Raw genomic sequence first — 24024 nt, 5'->3', positions numbered from 1 at the left:
ACTGATATATAGATGGGGAATAATGATACCAATAGAGTATCTTCAGTACACTGAAGAGCCTGCCCAGAGGCTGTTGAAATGAATGGAAAGAGTTTGTTGGATATTTGAGTCCTCAAAAGCTGAACAAACACTTCCCACCCACTGAGCCACCCCCAGATGTTGTCACTCTAAGCGTGTATCAATTTGACATTTTAAGATGAGTATTCTATATTCAGTGGCTCTCAGTCTGTACTTTTGGCACTTTCTAGTGGTCCTGAGCACTCCTTCTGAGCACAACTTGTTTTCCCTCTCTCATTTGTAACACGCCACAAGGGAGCTGTGTATACACAGTGCTCTTACCTATTTTTCTCTGAATGGGGAGTCGTGGAGTGGTTGCTGTACATGATTGCCTGTCAGGCACCAATTAGCAATCCATTCAGAGTCTCTGAAGCTGTGATCCACAGCCAGGAGAGAGTTTGAGAACACTTGTTTTGAATTATCCTGCACAAATCTCATGCCATAGATCTACAGCAAAATGAGATCATATCTCCATGTCTTTTAAATATCAAGACAACCAGGTATGCTTGTTTTTGAACAAACAAAAACAAACTTAGAGTGAAGCTTTTCTTGTGTAAAGCAGTTTCTTTGACAGTATGTCTTACAAATTAATTTGACTCCATCTGAAATATGATTTGCTTTTATGTCTCAAGCTACAATGACGCGAGTATTTGAGTTGTTAAAATATGGAAGTTAAGCTGTTGGTTGCTGAGTTCTTAAATGCATTACTGATGTGAGTCCTTCAGCTATTTTTTCCAACCTCTTTTCTCAAAGGCAAAGAGAAGCCTCTTAGCATTTCTAAAGCCCAGCTTGTCAGTCTGCTACTGTTGCTGAAGTTTATATGTTAAATCTGCGAATTAATACTGATAGTTCTTAGCTAACCAGTTCTCCAACTTTAGGGAGGGAGAGGAAGAAGAAAACAAAGTCCCTGATCTATAGGGACAACAGGTAAAAAGTGAGGCTGCAGGGGGTTTCTAATGTGCTCTGAAAGCTGAGTGTTTAAAGCAATCAAAGGTAGGGAAAATCTAAAATAATTCTTCAATAACAATCTGTTAATTTGCAAGGACAAGGAAAAGAGCAGCCCTTGGTTGTATTGCTAAGTTTAGGAAATCTGCAAAGCACCAAAGCAAGAGGGAATCCACAGCAATTCCCAGGGCTCCCGACTCACTCACTAGCTGACTTGATGAGCCTCTTTGATCTGGTATTGACATCATATCAGATCTCCTGCACTGTTTTGCCCACTTGCCAAAGCCAGCTTCCCAGAAGCGAAAATGTGCGTTCCTTTCCTTGGGGTAATTTGAAACATTGACATAAAACAGACCTCTTGCTCTTCCTCTGCTGTGGCCTGCCTTTGGAGTAGTTCCTTCATTAGTGTCTCCTTAAAAACACTTGGAGGTCAGTCCCAGGCTGGAATTGCAGTGTTCCTGTCTACTGTGAATGATGCAATGATTGGGTATTAAGTGTTATGAATATCAAGAAAAGAGAGAATATGTAAGTTGTTTTGGGAGCCTGGGTTTCAGACATCCAGGGTTTTTCAGATATCTTATATAACAAACATAGACTTCATTAACCAGTTTTGGCTACTCACAGATTGCTGTATTACACAGAATACTCACTGTTGTTCCAGGGATACATGAAATTTTCATGGTGAGAAAGAAATGGTAAGTTCCCAGTACAATGTAAGACATGGAAATAAACAAATGGAAAAAAAAAAATTCCTCTTCGCAAAGGAATTTTTGACACTGGAAATAAAGGTATAATCTATGTTAATGGCAAGCTCAAGTACCATGTCTATACAAATGCCAAAACGAGATGGGAAATATGCTGCTCTCTTCCCAACTAGCATTCCAGATCTACTTGTTAAAGAGCATCTCAGGCCCTCCTATGTTCCCTAGACTGTAAATGTTGACCCTCCTTTTACTTGATTCAGCAGTATTAGCATATTTAAATCCCAAATTTGGAATACTAGGCAATAAACTCACATGTATTATGAATGCTCAAAACTGGGCAGGAAGAGACATCTGTTTTGGAGAGAAAGTGCAGCAAATATGGGTATAGGAGTTTGGGGGCAGTGACTGGATTTCTTTTATTACCCTCTCTCCCTTTTGGACATCAGTTGACCAAGATTTTTCTCCTTAGTTGGTGCATGTTTCTCTCTCATTTAATCAGACTACTGGGGAGGAAATGTGGCTGGAAAAGTAGTGCTTAAAAAAGTTACAGTGGCAAAACTTCCCTTAACCAAATGGCTAGCCATTAATCTTAAATACAAGTATCAGGAGGGAAAAAAGATCTTTGTTGGGGGTCAGGAGTAAAGGCGTCCAGGTTGTTTGTGAAATATTAAAAGCTAGAGTTCACTGAGCATCTGTCTTGTGCATTTTAATTGTATCTCCATGAACCTGAACTGTGGGGCCCTCAGCCAGCGCTGCTCAGTTGTGGTGGCTCACAAAGTTCAGGGCTGGGTTGTAAGTCGTTTTTATTTAGCACCTAGTGACAGCAAGCACTGTAGGTGGAGAAACATTAAGTGCCACTTAAATCTGTTCCTGTACATCTTATTAGGAATATACTGGAGTGATATGCTGGCTCTGAATTCACTGAGAGTCATTAAAGAGTCCCCCTTGGCCTTTTCTAACACATACCTGACTGTGCCGCTGGAGAACCCCCAATTTCCATCCAGCACTCTGCAGTGACTGCTCAAATCCAAAATCAACACACCACAAAGTCAGTGCTACCAACTATGGATTGGGAAAACCTCAGCGTTCTCAGCTGTGCCAAGACAGAAACCAAAGATGGTGCTGGTTTGGAATCAGAGAATGTGTCCAAAAAGGGCTGCTGAAGTCACATGTGGCTTTCTGAGAGCACATCTTGACTAAATCTAAGTGCTAAAGGTGCCAGGGTTGGGATATGTGGACAAGTGCATCCATCAGGATTCACTTCCTTTTCAAAGGTTGAATGAGTTTTCTTTTTGTCTGTCCTGTGAAATTGGTCCAAAACATTAGGAAGCAAAATAAAATACTGAAGGTGGGCTTTTCTTGGGTGAGCCTGTCCCTGGAGAGAAAGCAATTTCTTTGATGTGAGCACTTGCCCAAGCTGCTGAAGTCCATTTGAGCTGGCTGGGAGAGGCTTGGTGCACTGTTAATGCAGTGAAATGTAGCGCCAGTATTTGTTGTTGCAGAGAGTATCAAAGGAGGCAGGACGACTTTGCCACTTACTATAAAGTGTTTCCATGAAAATGGAAATGAATGCTACAGGGGTCTGTTCCCTCTGAATGCACAGGGGAGCGAGGTGCTGAAGGGTTGCTTTCATTATACCATTAACAGGGCAAGTTACTCACTTTCCTTTTTTCCTCTATCCCTCTTCAAAAGCTCAGGGGCTTGAGGCTGATTCTTTGGGTCAGCCAGGCAGTGTTGTGTGTTCCCTGCCAGCCAGGGCAGTAAATCCCACTGCTGCTCCCAGATGGGCCCAGCAGAAATCCATCCCTTGTCGTCATTCCAGCTGCACTTTCTCCACGGGGAGACAGCAGTCACCCATTAGGTGAGGAGGGGCAGGCTGTAATGTCTAGCCAGAAACATCCACCATAAACCATCGCTTCCTGTTATGACACTCATGTGTCTAAACTTATTGATTTATTTGGGTGGAACTGTCTAACCTGCTGAAGGAAGAGTGGACTCAGCAGGTATTAAGTCATGTAACAATGGGAAGCATCAAAATACAGCCCTCAGTGTTAGATCTGGGAGTGAATATCAGTTTGGATTCATTCTTTAAAAGCTATCCCATGCATTACCCAGAAATATCTTTCTCATTTCTATTTTTTTTTCATCCATTTAAAAAAATTATTAGTATTCATATCGTCTGGCTATAGCTTTTTCATTTGTGTATTTCCCTGATTAGCAGCACAGAAATTATAGAAATTGCAAATCTGGAATTTGGGCCACCAAGGATAAAAGGGAGAGTATTCTGTTTTGATTTATACATCTGTCTTGATTAGGGAATTCTTTCTTTGTCTGGAAGCAATGTGATCTGGTTGTTAGAAAAGTGAAGATAGACCTTGGGGACACTTGAGTTCTTTCCTGGCCCTGTCACTCAGTCAGATTCTTTACACCTAAATCCACCCTTTGGGTTTATTAGTGGGTATAAGAACACCTACCCAGCTTTCCTGTGTGCTGTGAAACTTAATTTATATTTCTGAAGCTCTTTCAATTTGTCACACCAGAGAGCTTGTATAAAGCATATAACTACTGATTTTTAAAGGTGTAAGGTAGTTTTCCCTCCTATGAACATTTTTAGGTTGATGGTGTTCAGTGTGCAATCACACATTGTTTTTTTTCTAGAAAATATTGAGTTTAGAAATTCACTGTGAGTTACGTCTTCATACCTGTAAATAATTATATCTCGTATGTGTGAGCATATATGTGTGTGGCCATATATGTCTGCATATATTTATGTATGCATGGTTATACACAGACAAGCAAGAGAAGAGATTGTCTTTCCAAATAGTCTGGAAAATCTCTGGAACTCCACAGCTGGCAGTGCATTTCTTTTATTTAAGGAAAACTTGAGCAAAAAATGCTTATGTGCAGTCAAAAACTTCCAAGCTCTAATTAATTAATATGAAGTGTAAACAGATCATGAAATATTTTTTAGTGCTTAATACATAGAAATGTCCTGTGTTGATGCTAATGAAAAAGTAATGCCTAGAATATTTCACATTGCAGGGCCTGGGGACACAGATCCATGGCAAAGCAATTCATACCAAACTGCTTTACAAGTGCAAAAATTCTGTTAGCCCAAAGCTACAGCACTACATAATTGTACAGGGGAAAAAAAAAAAAAAAAAAAAAAAAAAAAAGGCAGGGAAAAAACCTCAGCCCTCCTCTGCCCTGTTTTTGCATTTATTTCAAGCTCTGGTAGTGGGTCATTCTCTCAAAAAATGATGACACAAATATTTCAGCAGAAAGGATTTTTAGTCTACCATATTTTCTGTGTAATCTAGGTAGCTCCTCATTACTTCACTGCATAGTCTGTCATTCCAGCTGATTCTTGAGATCTGATGAGTGCAAGAGAAGTTAAGGAAATGTCTGAAGACCATGAAAATCCAACCCTCTCCCCTGGAGAATAGTCTCTTAATTGTAATAGCCCATTCTAATCATTCTGATTGTTTAAAACATTATGAACAGAGGGGAATAAGGAAGATAATTGTACTCCAGCAGCCACAATCTTTTGTTATCACCTAAGCATATTGGAGATTTAGCTGTGTATAGTCCCAATACTTCCTTCACATACCAAGTGGCCTTAATTATGTGGGCAGCTAGAATTCCTCTTGAGAGTGAGGCTTGGATAGCAAAACAGCAGGTAAGAAATGCCTCTTCCTTACTTCTTTGTTTCTTCCCAGTCCCCTGTAGCTAAGGCTGCATATGTGGCTGTCTCTGTCTTTGTGACACTTTAAATGTGAAACAAGTAATTTAGTTGAAAATTTTCTGTTATTTTTTTTACATGCTTCATATGCTGGGTTAAAATCCATTAGCATATAACAAAAATCGGAGCAGATGTAGTGCAACAGATTCCTTAAGGGAGTCCATATTTTTACATATTTTGTAATAAGGAAACTGTCACTCCCAGATGGTATCTAGCTAATACTGGTGGTTTGCTTGCTGATAACATACTAAAAAATAAAATTAATTGTATTCTATTTGATGACAATGAAGCCATTATCATATATAATTCACTCTTAAAGCAAACGTCCGAATGATGGTCCTTTGCAATAAGTGAGCTTTCCTGGTCTCTCTGCCTGTCTCTTCTCTTCCACCTCAGAAATTCTCTCAGAATTTGTTGCAGCAGAAAGCTCCAGCTGCAAAGTGTAACAGCCGTTCATTAGCAAAGCTGGAAACCAGTGTTAATTTGTGCAGGGAATCTGGGCCAGCACTACCTCGGTGCACTTACCACGGGCTCCATCCTTCACCAGTGGTTCTCAAACTGCTCTGGTTTGGATGCCTCTGTTATATATCACAGCAAAAGGAAACAATTAACCTTTGCAATAATGCCACTGACTGGTGCCTGTCTGCTAATGGGGCTTGAGAAGTGCAGGAAGTATCCAGAGCTTGCTGTGAAAATGAAAATCAGCAATCCAGGGTTTCGCACCAACACACAACACTGATCTGTAGAATACGAGCAGTATGAAAATGATATGATCAAAATATTTTTAAAAATTCTCAAAGAAAGATATTTCTTTTTCTGATAAAACTGCTTAAATCCTTTCTAAGGTGAAAATGTCAAGACCTGCTGTAGACAAGTCAGTTACAGCCTGGTAAGAGAATGGTTGAGTTCACAGGAATTAAGGGGTTTGGTGAGGTTTATTGACATGAGACACCAGAATGAGCAGCTCAGAAGAACTTTCCTTGTCTCTTTCTGTCCTATCACAAAAATAACCAACTTTTCAAGAAATTACCCTCGAAGTTGAGGTAGTCTGGGAAAGAACAATATGGGAATGAGGAGTTTTCATTCTCAAAATTGACCTTCGGCACGAAGTGTTGGCTCTTCCAACACCTCTTGGGGACAACAGCACTGGTTCCCCAGGCCAGAGAGAATTTGTAGGTGTTGATACCAGTTGGCAAATGGGAAAACTGGAACAGAGTGGTGAAGTGACTTTCACACTGAGAGCTGGAACTCGTGTCTGAATTCCCAGTTCATTGGCCTGCCTCTTCCAGTGGTGTTGGAAACTAAAAACAAAAGGGAAAAAAAGTGCAAAAAAAAGCAGTGCAAAAGAGAGAGTTTGTCAGGACTGACTAGTTTAAATAAGAATTCAAGGAAACATTTAACTTGATAATAAGGGTTTCACATCTCTGGATGGCTGTAGAGTAAGACAACAAGGAAAACTGTCTGAAGGGTCTAAAATATGAAGGGTCTAAAATGTTTATTCTAGTTTATTTTATCTAGTTGATGCTTTTAGTTTCACTTCCTTTCTGTTATAAGCACAAAGTGCTCAGAAGAGGAGCAGATGACTGCACTTCCATTTGGAGAGCTGTTAGAGGAGGACAATGTTGTCACCTTCTCTGTCACATGGGAAGTGATTTTCTATTCTCTGTGGCTATTACCTCTGTTGGGAATTCCATAAAACTATGTGATGCTACTGGCAGACATTGCAGAGGAAACAGATCTCTTAATATACATGTAATTTTGAGTAAAATATTATTTAATTTAAGAAAATCACAGACCAGTGCTTGGAAAGAACTATGTAAATCTTAGCCATCTCTTGTCCTCCATTTTCACTTAGAAGGTTCTTAGTAACCAGCAAGCATTATTTTGCTTCATTTTTTTCTATTTTATTTTGATTTATTTTATTTTGTTTTAGAAATGAAGCAGCCCTGTGAGTATAACAAGAAAGTAGGGAAGTTTCAGTCCCTGGGTGGAATGTGTCCCAGGCTTTCACTTTTCCTTCAGTTCAAAAAGTTTTTGAAGAGTTTTCTTACCCACTCTTCCTCTCCTGGTGTCTCACAAAACCTATTCTAATAAGTTTGCAGCCTCAAATGGCATGATATAATGAAATAACTGGTCCTATCACATTTCAATTATCTGATGACTAAAGTGGCTTAGAGATTGTCCATAGGCATCTGGAAATTTGGGATTTGTGTAAGAGATTTTCACAAACAGAATTTACTGAGCTTCAAATGCCCTGAACTCACTTTGTAATCCTTGTCTTCCATAGTATCAAGTGTTACCTCTTTACACTTTTTCTAATGCGTTAAGTACCAGACAACTGTAATATTTTATTTAGTGTGATTTGCGTTCAAACTTCAAATATCCCTTGAATAATACAGTATTTACAACTTCGAACTTTACTTCTCTGTGTTTGCTGGCATTATGAGATGTACCTACAGAGGACACCTGCCAGACAAAAGCATCATTGCTCCTACATTTGTGGACCTCAGTTGTACCTTTTCTCTCTCAGCCTTCCTCATTAAGACATCACAGCTGATGTGTTTTCTCCTCTGTGCTTTAACGCCTGAGCAGAAGATGTATTTTATTCATGATTTGGTAGGAAATATGTCTGGTGGGAAGGAACTTGGACACCATTAAAGCAACCTGAAATTCCACCGTGGATGCTGGGAGGGAGCTCTTTTTCTTAGCCACATAAAGCATCTGCTTAAATTCTCAAGTGTGGAACGTGCAGACTTGTTAGGCAAGATTTTAACAGACTGTTTGGCACTGAGTGTAATTTTCCCAAAGACCTGGCAGTGGAAATAGTTGAAATAATGGTTTGTCAAATACTCATCAAGAAAAATGCTAATTGATACCTCATCTGAATCAAGCACCACACAATACCGGAAAGGGAATGGGCATTTCCTGTTTCTTCCCTACTCAACAAGAGACTCTTCCCAAGAGGCTGCTCATGTTAGATTAGATATGCCCCATCTGTAAGGGCTATTCTGTAAGGTAGATTAGTTCACGTCATGCTGTATTTGTTGATTATTTCATGCAGTAATGTGTGGCTCCACAAGCCTGTAGTATATTCTGAATGCCAGCATTGCTAGATGCCCTTTTACCAAATGTCATTTTGAACCCCACAGCAACATTTGTGTTCTGGTGTTCTTCTTTCCCTTGTTCCTGGAAGTTTCTGGGTTCAGTTGAGCTCTTGGAGCCAGCGTGGGGACATGAGGATAAAGCACAGCTGTGGCTGTGGCACTGGAGCTCCAGCTGGCCACGGTGCCGTGGCAGCTTCATGGGGCCGCTGGGTGAAGCCAATCTGAACTTCTGCAATAAATATTAAAGAGACCACAACTTTGAATGGATTTGGAATCTAAAACCAGAAACCTAATCTAAATGTCAGAGCGGGTCCCTATCTGCAGACTAAACTGAACTGAATGTTCAGACCCCAGCTTTGGCAAAGAAATGAAAGCCATAAATCCAAATCTGCTTTTTGTGTTTCAGCCCCTCTTGTGATGCTAATAATACTTTGCCCTTTCACAATCTCCAATATTTTAGAAACTTTGAAATGATTTATCAAGTGAGTCATACTTCCCAGTCATACTCACAAGAACCAGTTTGCTGGAAATATCACCCAAAAGCAAGGGCACGACTGGGCTATGGCTGAATTTCTGCTCTCCTGGTAGCTGTATGTGGCTACCAGGACTGTAAGGTTTTGTCTGTATCTCTGCAGCTCTTGCAGGGCAATCTCTGTGTGTCAGAAGGCCCAGATCCAAGTTCCTTGGATTTCCATAATTTCCAAGGTGCAGGTGTCTTTCCATTGTCTCATTCCTCTGCTTCTGCCCAAAGGCTTCTAGAGAGAACAGGACAGAGTGGTGGAAGTTCTTGGTGCAACAAAGTCAAGTTTGCTTTGTCACTGAGAGGCTTCCTCAATATTTGGAGTATTAAAAGATTTGCCTGGAGCTCTGAGGGGAGTGAGTGGCAGAGTTGAGTGTTCCTCTGAGCCTTCATGTTCAGAGACAAAAAGGATTATCTAGCATCAAAGGTACCAGTAGCAGATACAGGGTGTCTTCATTCATGATGAATAATGCTGCTAGTGAGAAATAATAGTATTCCTTAGTATTGATGACAATATATTGAGCATTAGCAAAGCCTTTTGCTAGGAGAGTTATCTAGTGAAGTGAATTATGGAATTTTACTACCTGAGTACAAGGACTGATATAAATGATCATTGCTGTGGCAATGAATTGGTTTTAAAAGGCTTCATAAGAACCTGCCTAATGCTCATAAATTAACATTAAATATGAGATGAGTTATCTAATCACATGCTTTCAGGCAAATTCCTTTTTAATATGTATGTACACTGCTGCTGGAAATACAGAAGATATATCAGAGGAAATTTTTCATGCCATAAATGGTTACGTTTGATAACTCTGTGTTATTTTCATAGTTTTTGTCAGAATTTTGTTTGGAATTTCTTTGCCATCAAAATTCGTACACAGAACCCACGTTAAAATAATATTTAGAGATAACTTTAAACCCTCTGTGTGCCTGTGGCTTCAGACTGATCATTTGATATGAAATATCAAGGAAACACTGGAATGGTGGGTTCCTTTGTGTTAAGTAAAAGTGAGGTTGAGTCACTGAGCTGCTGCACATCTGAAAATTGTTGAGGCTCAGGAGCATCCCAGGATTTATACAGTGCAGCTCTTGGTATATTTGGTAAACTATGCCCCTGATTGCCTTCCCACTTTGATGGGAAGACTTGGTGGAAGCTGTTCTGAACTATTTTAATGCAGGGCAGATAAAGCTCATGGATTTAATCAAATAGGAATATGATGTCCAAAATGCAGATATTTAATTTTCTGTCCTGTGGATTAGCTGGGTTAGGGAAAGTGGGTACACCAGGTTAAAGCTGATCTATGATATGTAGCACATACCACTGCATTCTGGGCAGTGCCTCAATGAGAAACACCAGCTCAGGTCAGTGTTTTGAACTCTAAACAGGGGCATTTACTGTTCTTTGTGGTGCTTGTGATTCAAGCAATTCCCTTCTCGACCTGATGGAGGAGATCTGCAGTAGAAAACTGCTTCCACCTGTTAGAGTGATTTGAATTTTAAGCTGGGTTAACTATGGAGCCCCATTTGGAAGTAGTTTGTAAAATGCTTGAATCCTCTGGGGGTGGTTGTATTATACACCTTGTAGTTGCTGAACATTTCAAGACTTAAACTTTATCTCTAAGTTAATCACCTGGGGATCAAGCTAGAGGACTGGATAACAGTTTTACTAATCAAAACAATTTTCTGAATATTGTTGAGTTCCAGGGACTTTTCCCTGCCATCTGAAAACACGGTGAGAGGACGCCAAGAGCAGAATTCTAAAACAAACTTTTTAAATCATGTTGTACTTGGAGTTTGATTTCCTAGTCTGTACAGTGAGCAATAATAAACTAATTATGATTAAACTGATAAGGAGTACTCTAAGAGTCAGCCAGGAAAGTCTTTCATAAATAACCAAGAAGGAATGCTTGGTCTCACAGTTGACATACATCAGAAAAGCTTCTTTTTGCCTTTCCAGAAAGAGCTCTTTAAAAAAAAAAAACTAACTCAAAAACATCCAAAACCCCCCAAACAAAAACAAGTCCAAACAGCGGAATAAAATATGTATTGTTAGTATTAAATAAATCCCATTTTATCTGAAATTGTGTGACATCTTTCTGACCTCCACAGAACTGGCTCTAAGGCACGTTGAAGCAGCACTATTACTGTTGCTATTATATAGCAAAATTCTAGACTTAGACTTCCTAAGAGAGCAAATAGTTTGGCTCTGGGTTTCTGTCTTTGGCCTATTTTGAAGAGTATTTGGGTTTCACATTTATAACTGGGCAGAATTTATTTGGCTTAATACATGAACATTTCTTCCCAATAGGTTAGGTCAGCTGTGAGGTTTAATCAGTGTTCAGATTTCTGACATGCTGCTCAGGGGCATATCATCTGAGCAAATAAACAACCCAGGAAAGGTCTGTATACCACGGGGCTGATGTGGGATTGCAGGGGATCAGTTCCACTCAGGTGTTTATGGTGGTAGTGTCTTTTCATGGCAGATAAGAGCTGACATTCAGCATTATACCCTATGTGGCACCAATGTGTTTAAAACAAACAGTTATTGTTGTTTCCCCTTTGGAGCACTCTTGTCTAAAGGACTGAACTGAAGATGTTTGCTTCTCTTTGAAGCATGCAGATTCTTCCCACTAACATTGCAAAGGATTGGTCTCTTTTATAAAAGGAGCATATTTTCAGCTCTTCTTCACTTTAAAGAGAATCTTTGCACTGAACCTGCCTCTGGGAAGTCCTGGTCCCGTTCCAGTTCTTTCCTACATAGCTCCAAATTAAGGCCTCTGATTTCCACAGGCCAGTGTGGCAAGAGCAGTAATGGGGACCAGAATCTTCTTTTTCTCTTGCTGTCCTATCCATACTTAACAGTGCTTTGGAGAAGAAGGGGCATTCAGCCAAGGAATGAAACCTCGAGGCAACCATATCAGCCTCAAAAATTTATTTATTTAATTAAGTCATCAGCAGGATGGAAAAATACTCTCAGTTGCCAGAGAGAACTGTTCCAAGCTCAGGGAAGGTCAAAGTGCATGCCTGCAAGTTATATGTTACCAGGACTTGAATGAGAAGCTTCACAAAATTCTGCCCTTTGGTCTAGAGTAATGATGCTGTGGGTGCATGACTGAGGGAAGAGAGGGAGAAGGGCTGAGGAATGTTCTGGTTTGCTCCCCACTGGAGTGATCCTGCCTTAGAACTCACTCTGCAGCTTCTTTAATGCCGAGGGGCATCACTGGGCATACACAGACAGCCTGGAGAATATTGGAGGACAGGAGTGAGTGGGACCACTTCAGGCAGTGTCAGCAGCCTCCTGATACAGAACATAGCTACATGATCCTCAAATTGTCCTTCAGGAACAGCTCAGTTCCCTCAGTTCCCAAGATCTGCACAACTTGGCTCTATTGCCAAGGCAGTGACAGAGGACTCAGAATTCTCCATCTCATACAGCTGGAGAAACTGCTGCCACTGAGACATCAGTGGTCCAAAAAAAGTCCCCAGTCCCTTTATCAGGAAAGCTCTCAGAGAGCTGAGGAGTGAGCTTTCCAGTCAGTGCAGCCAGAAACACAGCCCAGCACCAGCAGGCACCTCTGTGCCTTGGCTCTTCATCTGGTACAAATTGGCCTCATTCTTCTGATCTGGCTCTGCATTAAATATTACTGCTGGACAATGTTTGCTGTCATTTCAGATAGGACTGAACATTTTTAAGAAAGATTTGGGAAGCGCATATTGCCTCAGACAACTTCTAGTAAATAGCTCGTGTTTGTTGCTCTTCCCCAGTGGGAATGCTTCTGAACTTTAGAGACAAAAAAATCCTCTGGCAGGAGCAATTTAGGAAAGCCAGGATGTATTTTAGTGGAGCTTCTCAACTTTCCAGTCAGTTCCATTGTTGACTTTTAAATAAGTCTTGCAAGCATCACTCTCAGCTTTTAATGCTCCTCTTGTTGGCTTCATTTGTCTCTCTGAGGAGTGTGTTGCTGCAACATTTTCCTATTCCAGGGCTGCACCAATTTCTCATGCAAATTAATCTTGTTAATCATCACAGCCATGCAGTCCTTTAGCTAAGTTCTCTTATAAAATGCACTCAAAACATGGAGAAATTTTTCAATAATCAATTCAGATACATTTGCCCCACTAGTAGTGAAGAGGCTGTGCCTTGATTCCTCTTTATTATTCATTTCAATTCTTCAGCTTTCCTCAAAAGCTGGTCCTCCTGCAATCTGTTCTTGTGGACTCCTCTTTGTTTGGAAGACACATCAAGGTCCACTCTGAGGACAGCAAGTATGGGTTTGCTTTTGAATTATATCACAAATATAGTAGTCAGTCAGCTCTGGAATGGGAAAATCTAGCTGAAAAGATACTTTTGGCTTCTTCTAGGAAGCACAGCTAGTTAACTCAAATTTTGTTTGTATTATCAGCAACACAGATTGTTTTCTTGCTTGAAAACCAGAAAAATTGACTTCAAAATTTGCTATTTTCACCCAGCCCCAATTCTGGTGATCTTCCCAAACATTGACCTTTTTTTTTTTCCAAAAAAAATATTGCTTTCTATTCTCTCTGGCCTTAGCCAGAGTCATTACTTTTCTCTTTGTCATACTGAGACTCAATAGCATTGTAATTATTTCTGACATATGGTATCATCTATCCACCTCTCCTTCCAATATGTCCAAATAAAAGAGGAATGCCACTGCAGACACCAGACCATGGTTTCCATCAATTAATACCACTCCATGGCTGTCCATGTCTGGGGGACCATGGACCTAAACTTCATGTGCAGGGTGATGTGCCACGCAGGGAGCCCTGGAGTTTTGTTATCTTATTTCAGCTCCATCAGAACTGGAAATTAAAGCCCCAGTTTACTTCACTAGTTTTGTGGCAGAAGGCCAATGATTCTGTCTGAGAGCTTTTTCTTTACCTTCATTAACCCCCAAATGTTGCTGTATTCAAAACATCCACAGAGAGTGTATTTATCATTCATTTTCTGTTCATGTTGATGTGGGAAAACACGTGCAATCAATATTAAATCTCCTTCAAAACAACTTAAAATGGGAATGCATATTGCGCTAATCTAAAACTAATCATGATGATAAATGATGAAAAATATGCCCAAAAGTGAAAATCCTGAGTTTAGAAGTTCTTTAGTTGTGGGTGTGGGTATTTGTATGGATCTACATATATATCTCTTGTTTACCAAGAAATTAGAACTCAAATCAAAATTCAATTAGAAGGGAAAAAATGTTTTTAATATTTAATTTTGTGCTCATAAATAAACCTCACATGCCTAGTTTTATGTGTCTGCCATCTATTTAAATGTAACCTGATCATATATTTTATTTACCTATATGAAACATGGCCACAAGTGCATGTTAAAAAAAAGCCAAAGGTAGATTCAGCCATATTAATCTGTCTTCCACAGTTATTTTCTAATGCAGAATAGAACTGTAAAGCAATACAAGCTGTGGAACATAATTCTCCTGTATATTTATGGTTCTCCAACTTGTTTACTCGCCCCTTTCAGACTGAAGCTAAATGCCATTGCATTATTAGAGAAGTTAAAGACAAAATTAGATTAAAGACAAATTAGACTGTGGTTTGCTGAATATCTTAATTCAATATAACCAAGCGTGCTGGGAAAAGAAGTCTTGCCCTCCCTCTGTACCCTCTCTTTGTGGGTACCAGCCCTCATTCATGGCTGGGTAAACACCTCTGCAGACACCCAGAGGAGCAGATCAAGGAGCAGATCCCTGAAAACCAAACCAAGAGACATTTCTTTTCTCGTGAGTTTTCTGCCAGAGCAAAAAAAAGTGGCCCAGGGTGAAAGAGGAGGCTGAAATGCCAGCTTTAAAACCAGTCTGACCAGTACTCAAGAGTTAATAGTTCTGGGATCTCCAGGACAGTAGTTCCTAATGTGCCTGCACAGTCAAAAGTATTTCCAGGCACTGCAGCCAATTGAATGGTTTGGACCATGAATAGTTTTCATTAAAAAATGGCTTTGGGGAACAAATTAAATTTCAAAAGTAACTGATTAATTTGGTTCTCACACAGAAAAGAACCTTCTCCCTTCTACATTTTAAAATGCATCCAAACCCATAATCCCTACGAAAAAAAGTGAAATTGCTAATAACTGTTTATGAAGCTCTCAGTAATACTTTTTTGTCCTGGGCTAAGAAGAAAAATCACGAGAGCTGCTGAGACATGAGGTGGCTCTGCTCTTCCATGTGCTTTGAAAGAGTAACTTCAACATTTGACTTAAGCCTGGCTTCTCGTGGCGCAGAGTTAAGCAGCGAGACGTGGTTTTGCCTCATTAGGTCAGCAACGCCAGCCTGCAAGGCAATGCAGCTGGTTCTGTGATGCCATTAAAGAAATTATAACTACATGCACACATCCTTGCAGCCCCCCAGTGAAGACACAAGATCACAGAATTGTTCAGGGAGGGTGGAATCAGCAACATGGATTATGGTTAAGAACATAGTGAGTCAATTTAAGGCTATAAATACCCTGTTTTCTGTTATGCTTTTAATCTTTATTAAACTGAACTATTCTTATTTGTTTTCATTCACATATGCTATATGTATGATATAGCATTTGTTTCTGCGTATATAGGCCTGTAACACTGTGACAAATCTTGCAGAAGCTTTCTTAGGACATAAATAGTGTGAGTCCAAATCCTTACCTGAGAAACCAGACAGGCACCAACACACATCAGGCCTTTAGAATTTCCCTGTGCATTTTTGCAAACAATGACAAACTGGTTTTGGGTTGTCTGGTTGTTTTGTTGTTTTGTTGGGCTGGTTTTTTTTAAAGCATGCAATATTTTTTGCATTGCTTAAGAAGAAATTAAAGCATCTTTTTGCTTCCTATCCTTGATTTAATGGCTTTGCGTATTACTTTTCATCTAAACTCAGTATTTGAACGTACACTTACCAGGCGCCTGTTTTCTTTGTTGCTTGTAATTACTGGATAAGTCGGAATCATAGCCAAGGAATTCTGTGTGGGATTACATCTGGAGTAGTGTACTGTAGCAACACTGTGCTTTACAGAGCTTCTCCTCTCATAGATTTGATCTTAATGATGGGCTACACTTTCATCTTTAAAAAAATCATTTTCCGCAACTCACTGCTTTTTATACCTCAGCAAGAAAACGCTGTTTATTGTTCAGTTTCTCTTGCCTACAATGTTTGTATCTATAATTGAAACTTAAAAGCTACGAGCTTGAATAATTCAATCAGAAAGCATATTGTTTTTACTGTTCTCGGTATGAATCCAAACGATCGCATTATTGTGATGTTATAATATCAGAATGTATTTATTTTTACTTGCACAGTCATAGTAGGCAGTGTCTCTCTCTCCAGGAAAAAAAAAAAAAAAAAAAAGAAAAAAAAGCCAGCAGTGAGGAGAGGGGGAAAAAAAAATAAAAAAAAGCTAAGCTTTATCCATGCTGTGTTCCTCTGGTCTAACTTAGGCAAATGAGATCTGTGGTCCCCTCCAGCGAGCGGCGGCTCTGTCGCTGAGGCTGTTTCTGTCAGCGCTGCTGCACGCCCTGGCAGTGCCCCCGGGGCTGAGTGTGATCCTGGGGGGGACACTTGTGACCTCCTCGTGTCACCTCCCCTTGTCACCTCCCCGTGTGAGCGTGTCACCAACACCGCGCCCCTCAGCCTCGCTTCCTCTCCCACAAAAATCCTCCACTGGTGTCTCAGGACATGTCTTTGTCCCAGAATTAGCTGTAGAGCAAATTTAGATTCATGTGTTTTGTGCTCAGTGCAAATTTATTTTTTTTTTATTTAAAAAAACCATCCTGATGTTCTAATTCAATTATTGGCTATCATACTCTCAGTGTCAAGGCAAGCATAAAATGAGGGCTTCGAAAATAGAATGGATGAAACTGTGGTATCTAATGTGAGTGCCATGTATTTTATCTCAACTACACAGCAATTTTTTGAGCTGATAAAACATCGGTTGTGACTTTTGGCTTAATATGGTTGAAGCAGTTGGTGAGAATTAGCAATAATATGGAAAGTATCCATTTTTCCCTTTATTGCTATGTTTGGGCAAATCATTATATATAATAATCTACTTTTAGGTAGTGCTGTAGCTGTGCCTGTGGAACTAGGCTCAGGAAGGAAAACTGCCCTTACTCCCATAACCATGCATCTGAAATCTTCTGATTTGTATAGATTTTCATTATGTCCTTAGCATAATTTCAGCACAAACAGAGGGCTTAGCCAGGCCCCCATGGTGTGTCCTACAGGTATGGAACAGCTTAGCATCTTTTTCTCTGCTTACCAAGCTTAGTGCCTCTAAATCAACCACTCCATAATGCAGTAATTCCCCTTATTCTTAATTCAAAATAGCAAAGTTAAAGCAGAATTTGGGTAATGAGGAACTATATCGTTTTGGCCTGTGTATGATCCTCATTCATTATCTTCTTTCCATTTAGGGGAAGGGGAAGTGAGAAACCCTTTTATTTGCAAATCCTTGCATGCCACTTTATAAGACACAGTATTAGGAAATAGCATGATTTATTGGGCTGAGGCATTTCAGTAAGGCCTAAATGATAGAGTCTGCTAGGAAACTCATTTTTTCATGATGGGATCTGATGAGGGGGATAAGACCAGGAGCCCCCTGCCAAGAAAACACACGGTAATAAACTTGCAGAAAGCTTTCACTACCACCTATCAGTGGTGATGGTTCCCCCTTCTCTTACCTCAAACATTGCCCAAATGGGGAGGCAGGAGAACCTCCCCACTGACTCTCTTGTGAGGTGAAATGAAGAAAGCCTTAAACTTCACAATTGCCAATAATGAGCAATCATTACTCAAATTACACCAAGCACTGATTAGGTTTAAAGTAATGAAGAAAACAACACGATCAATCATCATCAACCCAAAAGAAGTCAATCTGTGCTAGAGATGCAGCAAGATCTTAGTGGAGGGCTCCATCTACAGGGTTTGGGAGATGAGAGAGAAAAAAACCTTTGCATCTGAAAACGATTCCCCCTGCTCCCCACTCTGCTCACATTTTTTTCTTACCCATCTCCAAAAGCCACACATGTAAAAGGAGGGTTTTTTTTCTCCTTTTTTTAGCTGCACAAAAATTAAAGGGACCTTAGCAAAAAATTAAGGCATAAAAAGTTTTGTGGAAAGACACTTCACTGCTGTTGAACTAGAATATCTGTTTAAAAAAGAAATGACAAGAGTTAAATACCTAGCATCTATCAAATAGTAAAATTATACTGAAAGCTCTGACTGTGTGAACAGCATCAATGAAAGCTGAGGTTTTTCATGCAATTTGTATTAATAGGTTCTAGCCACAGAAATAACATTGGAAAAGAACAAATTGCTTTGGAAATTCCCATTTGTCAATTTTCATTGGCTGCTAAATAGAAAATTATAAATTAACTCAAAGCTTATTTTGAAAATCCAGAGGAAATTCAGCCTACACCATATTTCTTAGGCATGGAATAAGATTTTGGTATCAGCCACAGACAGTCTATTAAAAAAGGACCCACTTTATTTAAAAAACAGAAAAATAAAAAGGAAGAGAGTAGGTATGTTGCTATTCCATGTACATGGATATGAAAACTTAAACTGTGCTAATGAATAACATTAATATATGTATTTTGTAAAAGATGTATTATTCTTTAGGAATAATTTCAATTGAAATATGTCCCCTTTCCATGTGCCAAAGTCTTTACATAACAATTGCTTTAAAAGAAAATTATTTACAATTTCAGCGTTGGAAAATACAAAATTAGGATTTCAATTCAAAGTCTACTGAATCTAACTGAAGTTTCCCCACTGACTTAATTCACTTTTGAATTGGCGGCAATCATTAGAAATAATGAGATACAAATGAAAGCCTAGTAAAAAATGCATGACTGAGGGGAAATATAAAACAATGCACAGCCATTCTAGTGTAGATTTCCATAGTAAAGTCTCTTGTAGAGGGGCTAATTTTAAGGGCAAATTTCCAACTTTTCATACTTTGAGCCATTCAGGACCATGGGGTAGAGGGTAGTTTGTCTCCTGCGTAGAGTTCTCTATGTGGCCTGAGATAATCTGCAGGAATAATGTCATCATCACTAAAACTTTGCACTTGTTTGAAGTAATCTTTATTAAAACATTCATTTCAGCATGCCATATGTCAATTTAATGCAGTTTATATAACAAGCGTAATATTTATTGATAATGAGGAAATTATGAGCTAGTCAAGGAATTTTCATACTGAGACTTGTTTTTCATTGAAGACAAACTTAGAGATGAGCATGTGCCTATGTGCCTGGCTGAGCTGTGGATTAATTTGAGTACTTGCTTAAATAAAGCACTGTAAGGAGCATTGTGAGGATAAAAAGCAGTTTGGGAGTTCACATATTTGTAGAAGTCATTTGGAAATAGTTGAATATTTTGACATCCTTTTGTCTTTACTCTTGGTAATACATAGTTTTCATGCAAGTAATTGGGGTGTGCCCTTACAGGCCTGTCACATGGCCTTATAAATATTAAATGGCAATAAAGTATTTTAAAATAAAAAAATTAATAGATTGTTTATTAAAATTCTGGTTTGCTTAACTGAGCTTGGATAATACTGATTACCTTTTCCTCCTCTCTGTCTTGCAATAGAGAAAAAAAGTAATCTATACCAACATACATGAAAGCTTGTTCTTCCAAAGTTTTATCTTTTCACAGAGTTTCTCCATTTCTAAGTGCATTAAAATAGTTTTGTCCTCATCGATGGAGAGGGTCTTTTTACAAGAGCATATAGTGATAAGACAAGGAGGAATGATGTTAATCTGAAGAAGGGAAGGTTTAGATTAGATATCAGGAAAAAATCATTCCCTGGGAGGGTGGTGAGGCCCTGGCACAGGTTGCCCAAAGAAGCTGTGGCTGCTCCATCCCTGAAAATGTCCAAGACCAGGTTAGATGGGGCTTGGAGCACCCTGGGATAGTGGAAGGTGTCCCTGCCCATGGCAGGGAGTGGAAGTGGATGGGCTTTATTGCCACTTTCAACCCAAACAATTTGGGATTCTATGATTTAATGCAAACATTGAATCTGGTCATTTAAGAAACCCAACAAACAAACCAAAGAACAAACAAACAAAAAAAAATAAAGTCTTGTTGGAAGCAGTTGACAGCTACGATTTTGTTTTGCAAAGTTCTTACATTCTACTTCTTGAAAACATATTTCAATTGCCCATCCTTGACAACAATAATAAACTATTTTAGAGTGTGATGTCCTTTCATGTATAATTATTTAAAAACATACAGCGGTGGAGGAGCTTGATGTATTCCCAGGTTTGTTCCTAAAATCATTTATATCAGACATAGGAGACAGTTTCTTTCCCAGCTTTACAGCATAAACAGCCCATACTGATGCCCTCACCACATAGAGAAGAAATTGCTTTTGTCCCCATGTGTTTGTTTTCAGAGAGAATGCTGAAGAAGATAGGTCATGAGATAGTCAGCAAGGTTTGAAGAGATGACCTCTAAGAAAACTGCAACCACCAAAACACCCTTTATAGGAAAGACTAATAATGTTGTGAATAACTTAGAATAATTGCATTAGAAACAGGAAAACACGAGCACATGTGGGTTTGAGCCAAAGCTGGAATTCTGCTGATGCTCAGCTTGGTGGTCCTGTGGGCAGGCAACATACACAAGCAATTGCCCAAGGCAACAACATTCTTTATTAGATTGATTAAGCATCAGGTTTACTTATTGTCGTTAGTAATGGATGCCAGATTTCTGCTTTGCCTCTGGTAATAGGAAGCAGCAGAGAGGAAGGAGTGTTGCTGTGAGTGTTGGTCCTACTACTTGTGTGGAATTTTCACACCTACCTCGATTTAATGTGGAAACAACCAGAAATGATCCTCACCCAGCACTTGCTGCATGATTCATTGTTTTTTCAGCCTAAGACTGAGATTTGTGGAAGCTGATTTAGGTGAGATAAGAAATAAAGGCCCTTTGTTGAACCATCCAAGTAACTCCCAGGTTTCCTTTGCAGTGTTACTTGGGGTTTCATCAAAAGGAATCATGCTTGGGAGGAGAAAAAGGGCAGCAAAGGAAATAATTTCATATACAGAACTAATTTTAATATTAATTTTAGCCAAAGGTACAATCCACATGATGAATTCACTGATCAGATTTGTGCCCATCCCAAAGAGTCGCAAGTTCCTGACTAATGTAGAGCTGAGCTGAGACAGCCAGTGGAAGTGTGAGTGTTTGCATGGACTTCCCATTGTTGTGTGTGCTCTGGAGCAGATCTACATAAACTACATAAAGTGTTTAAAAGGTGCTCTTTGAAAGTCAGGCTCAAACTCCTAAATCATTTGTGTACTCTCGAGAACAGGACCCATGTAGTCTATATCCATGTCAAGTCTCTGTCATTCAACTATGAACACTTTCTAGCAAACTCTTCCTATTGCATTAATTTTAAAATTATGTAGAGATGTAAAATCAGTGAATTCTTAGTTAATAAATGCCCTTTTTCACTATTGTTTTTTAACATAAAAGTTCTCACAATTTAGATTTTTATTCATTGCGTACTATCTAGTATAGAAGATGCAACATATTTTATCAATAAAACCAGTATTTCATGTTTTAGTTAGCTGGTAAGCTTCTATCATTTCCAATAGTTTAAAAACAAGTGTGATTTGATTACTTTTTAAGGGTTTTACAAATCAAACATCACTCACTTGTATATTTTTCACTATAGAACAAAGAATATTAAACAAGAATTATTAGCAGTGCACTGTGTTAACACTTAAGTTTTAAATTGATGGGTAAAAGATGCCAGTAGATGAGCTTTTTAAATATTGGGATTTTTGCAGAGGAGAGTGTATACAAATATAAAAGTGTGTGTGTATGCTATAATCATTTCAATCTGTTGCTTCAATATTGATATAATGGTTTTTAATATACTGTGAAGATTATGATAAAATTCAATAATTTTCATCCAATCCCCAAACTAAGAGTGGAGAAACTACTCATTATTTAGAGATAGAAATGTTAAAACAAGAAAGTAATGAGTATCTTAAGAAGAAAAATTATCTCTTCTATAAATTTAGATTATTCATTATGTATATTTATGATAGATTCATTTCCTAGCATTCAAGACACTTATGGCCTTTTGAAAATTATGCTAATATGTTGAATTATAAGGTGTTTCCTATGTTTATGTTTCTGATCTCTGTCCACCTTTTTTTACCTAAATTCAATTTTCAAAAATTACAGGAAAAAGAGAAGAGTAGTTGTTCTGTTCTGGTCCTGTGAACTGACACTGTGCAGGACAATGTTGAGAAAAGGGTTTTGCAGCCCAGAGAGGCAGAAACTCACTGTGGAAAATTGTATCACTGTCACCCCATATTAAAAATGCCTCTCTGCATGATCTCTCCCAAAATCCAACTGTTTTCAAAAATCAAATGCAGACAGCTTTTCAGCTGGACTGCGCTGGCTGGCTATTTAAGAATTAATGGTCTCTGCCCATGGAAACGTAAGATCTAATCCTTGGCCAGGACAAAGCTTAGGTGCAAAGGAGTCTGTGCCAAGTCATTTTGTAAGATTTGTTTGATGCTGACAAAAGTTTTGAATTGCGCTGTCCCCAAAGAGCAGCAATGACTGCTGATTAAAACAATCAAACCGCATATACCTTAAACAAAATTATACCTGGCATAAGGAGGAAAATTGGGCTTTTGTGAAGGCTAGTGGTTGTCTTTTGGTAATGGGCTGGTAGAAAGTGGTTGGTTGGTATATTTTCGTTTTCTTGTTTTATCAAGTTCATGATTTTCAGGGGATAAATCTCAAGCAGTGCAATTGAAGGAATTGGAAGTTTCCTTCAATGAAATCTTGTCTAGAAGAATCCATTGTGGTTCATAAGAAACATTAACAAGATCCTTTGCCCATAGTAGTCAGGATCTTTGCCACTGATTTCAGTTGTGCCAGAACAAAACACCCACTGCATTTTTTTTCAACAAAAGTAGTTTCATTTTAGGTAACGTTTTTAAATATTTAGTGTTTTCTTGATGTTAGGAGCTGTTGTTGAGCAATAGCAGGGTATTTCTTGGGTGTTTTTTTGTGTCAAATTGCACATGGGGAGGTTTTAATTGTGTACTAGAGAAAATTTCTACACCTAAAGGTTTGTCCAACCCCCAGTTCAGCTGCCCAGGGCAAGGTCCTTAAAGTCACCATCCCTTAAGGGATTTAAGAGATGTATAGATGTGCACTTGGGGACATGGTTTAATGGTGGATTTGGCAGTGCTGAGGGAACAGTTGGACTTGATGATCTGAAAGTTCTTTTCCAATCTAAATGATTCTGTGATTCTGTGATTCTATTATGATTTTCTATAGAATTCTACTACTTTAAATATCATTATAATCAAACTAACTTCACTATATGCGATAAAATGCCAAATAAATAATGGCTATGAAAGGAAAGTATATGAACTCTTGAAAACCTTCAAGACACAAAAAAAAAATTTTACAAAATAATCAAACAGAAATGCACATACGTGTGTGAGATGATATTGGCTTGGTTCTGACAAGAGCTGCCAGTTTTGTCTATGTCATCAGATGAAAAGCACTGATGGCCACATGGACACCAAATCAGACTTATCTGGAAACTGCAAGTGTTTTTGGCACAAAAAATCGAAAAGAATGAAGGAAGTGCAGGGACACAGTGCTAAAGAGGGAAGGCAGGAGATTTTCTGTCTTTCCACAGATGAACTAGGATACAAAACTCAGAATTTTGGACTGGCTTTTTGTTTTTTTAATTTGATCAAATAATTTTGAGCTGATATACTACATTAATATTTTCTTTGAGCTTATATGTGTGTGTGATTTTGGTGCATACATCTCCGTGCCTGTCTGCATACATGGAATATTTCATGCTCTCTGGCTGGCTGTGATGAGGGAGAAAATCATTCTTTGTTAACAGTATTTTCTCTTATTTCATCTTGTATTATTGTCTCTT

The sequence above is a fragment of the Sylvia atricapilla genome, chromosome 13, assembly GCF_009819655.1.
Source record: "Sylvia atricapilla isolate bSylAtr1 chromosome 13, bSylAtr1.pri, whole genome shotgun sequence".
NCBI lineage: Eukaryota > Metazoa > Chordata > Aves > Passeriformes > Sylviidae > Sylvia > Sylvia atricapilla.
This window is presented reverse-complemented; position numbering follows the sequence as displayed.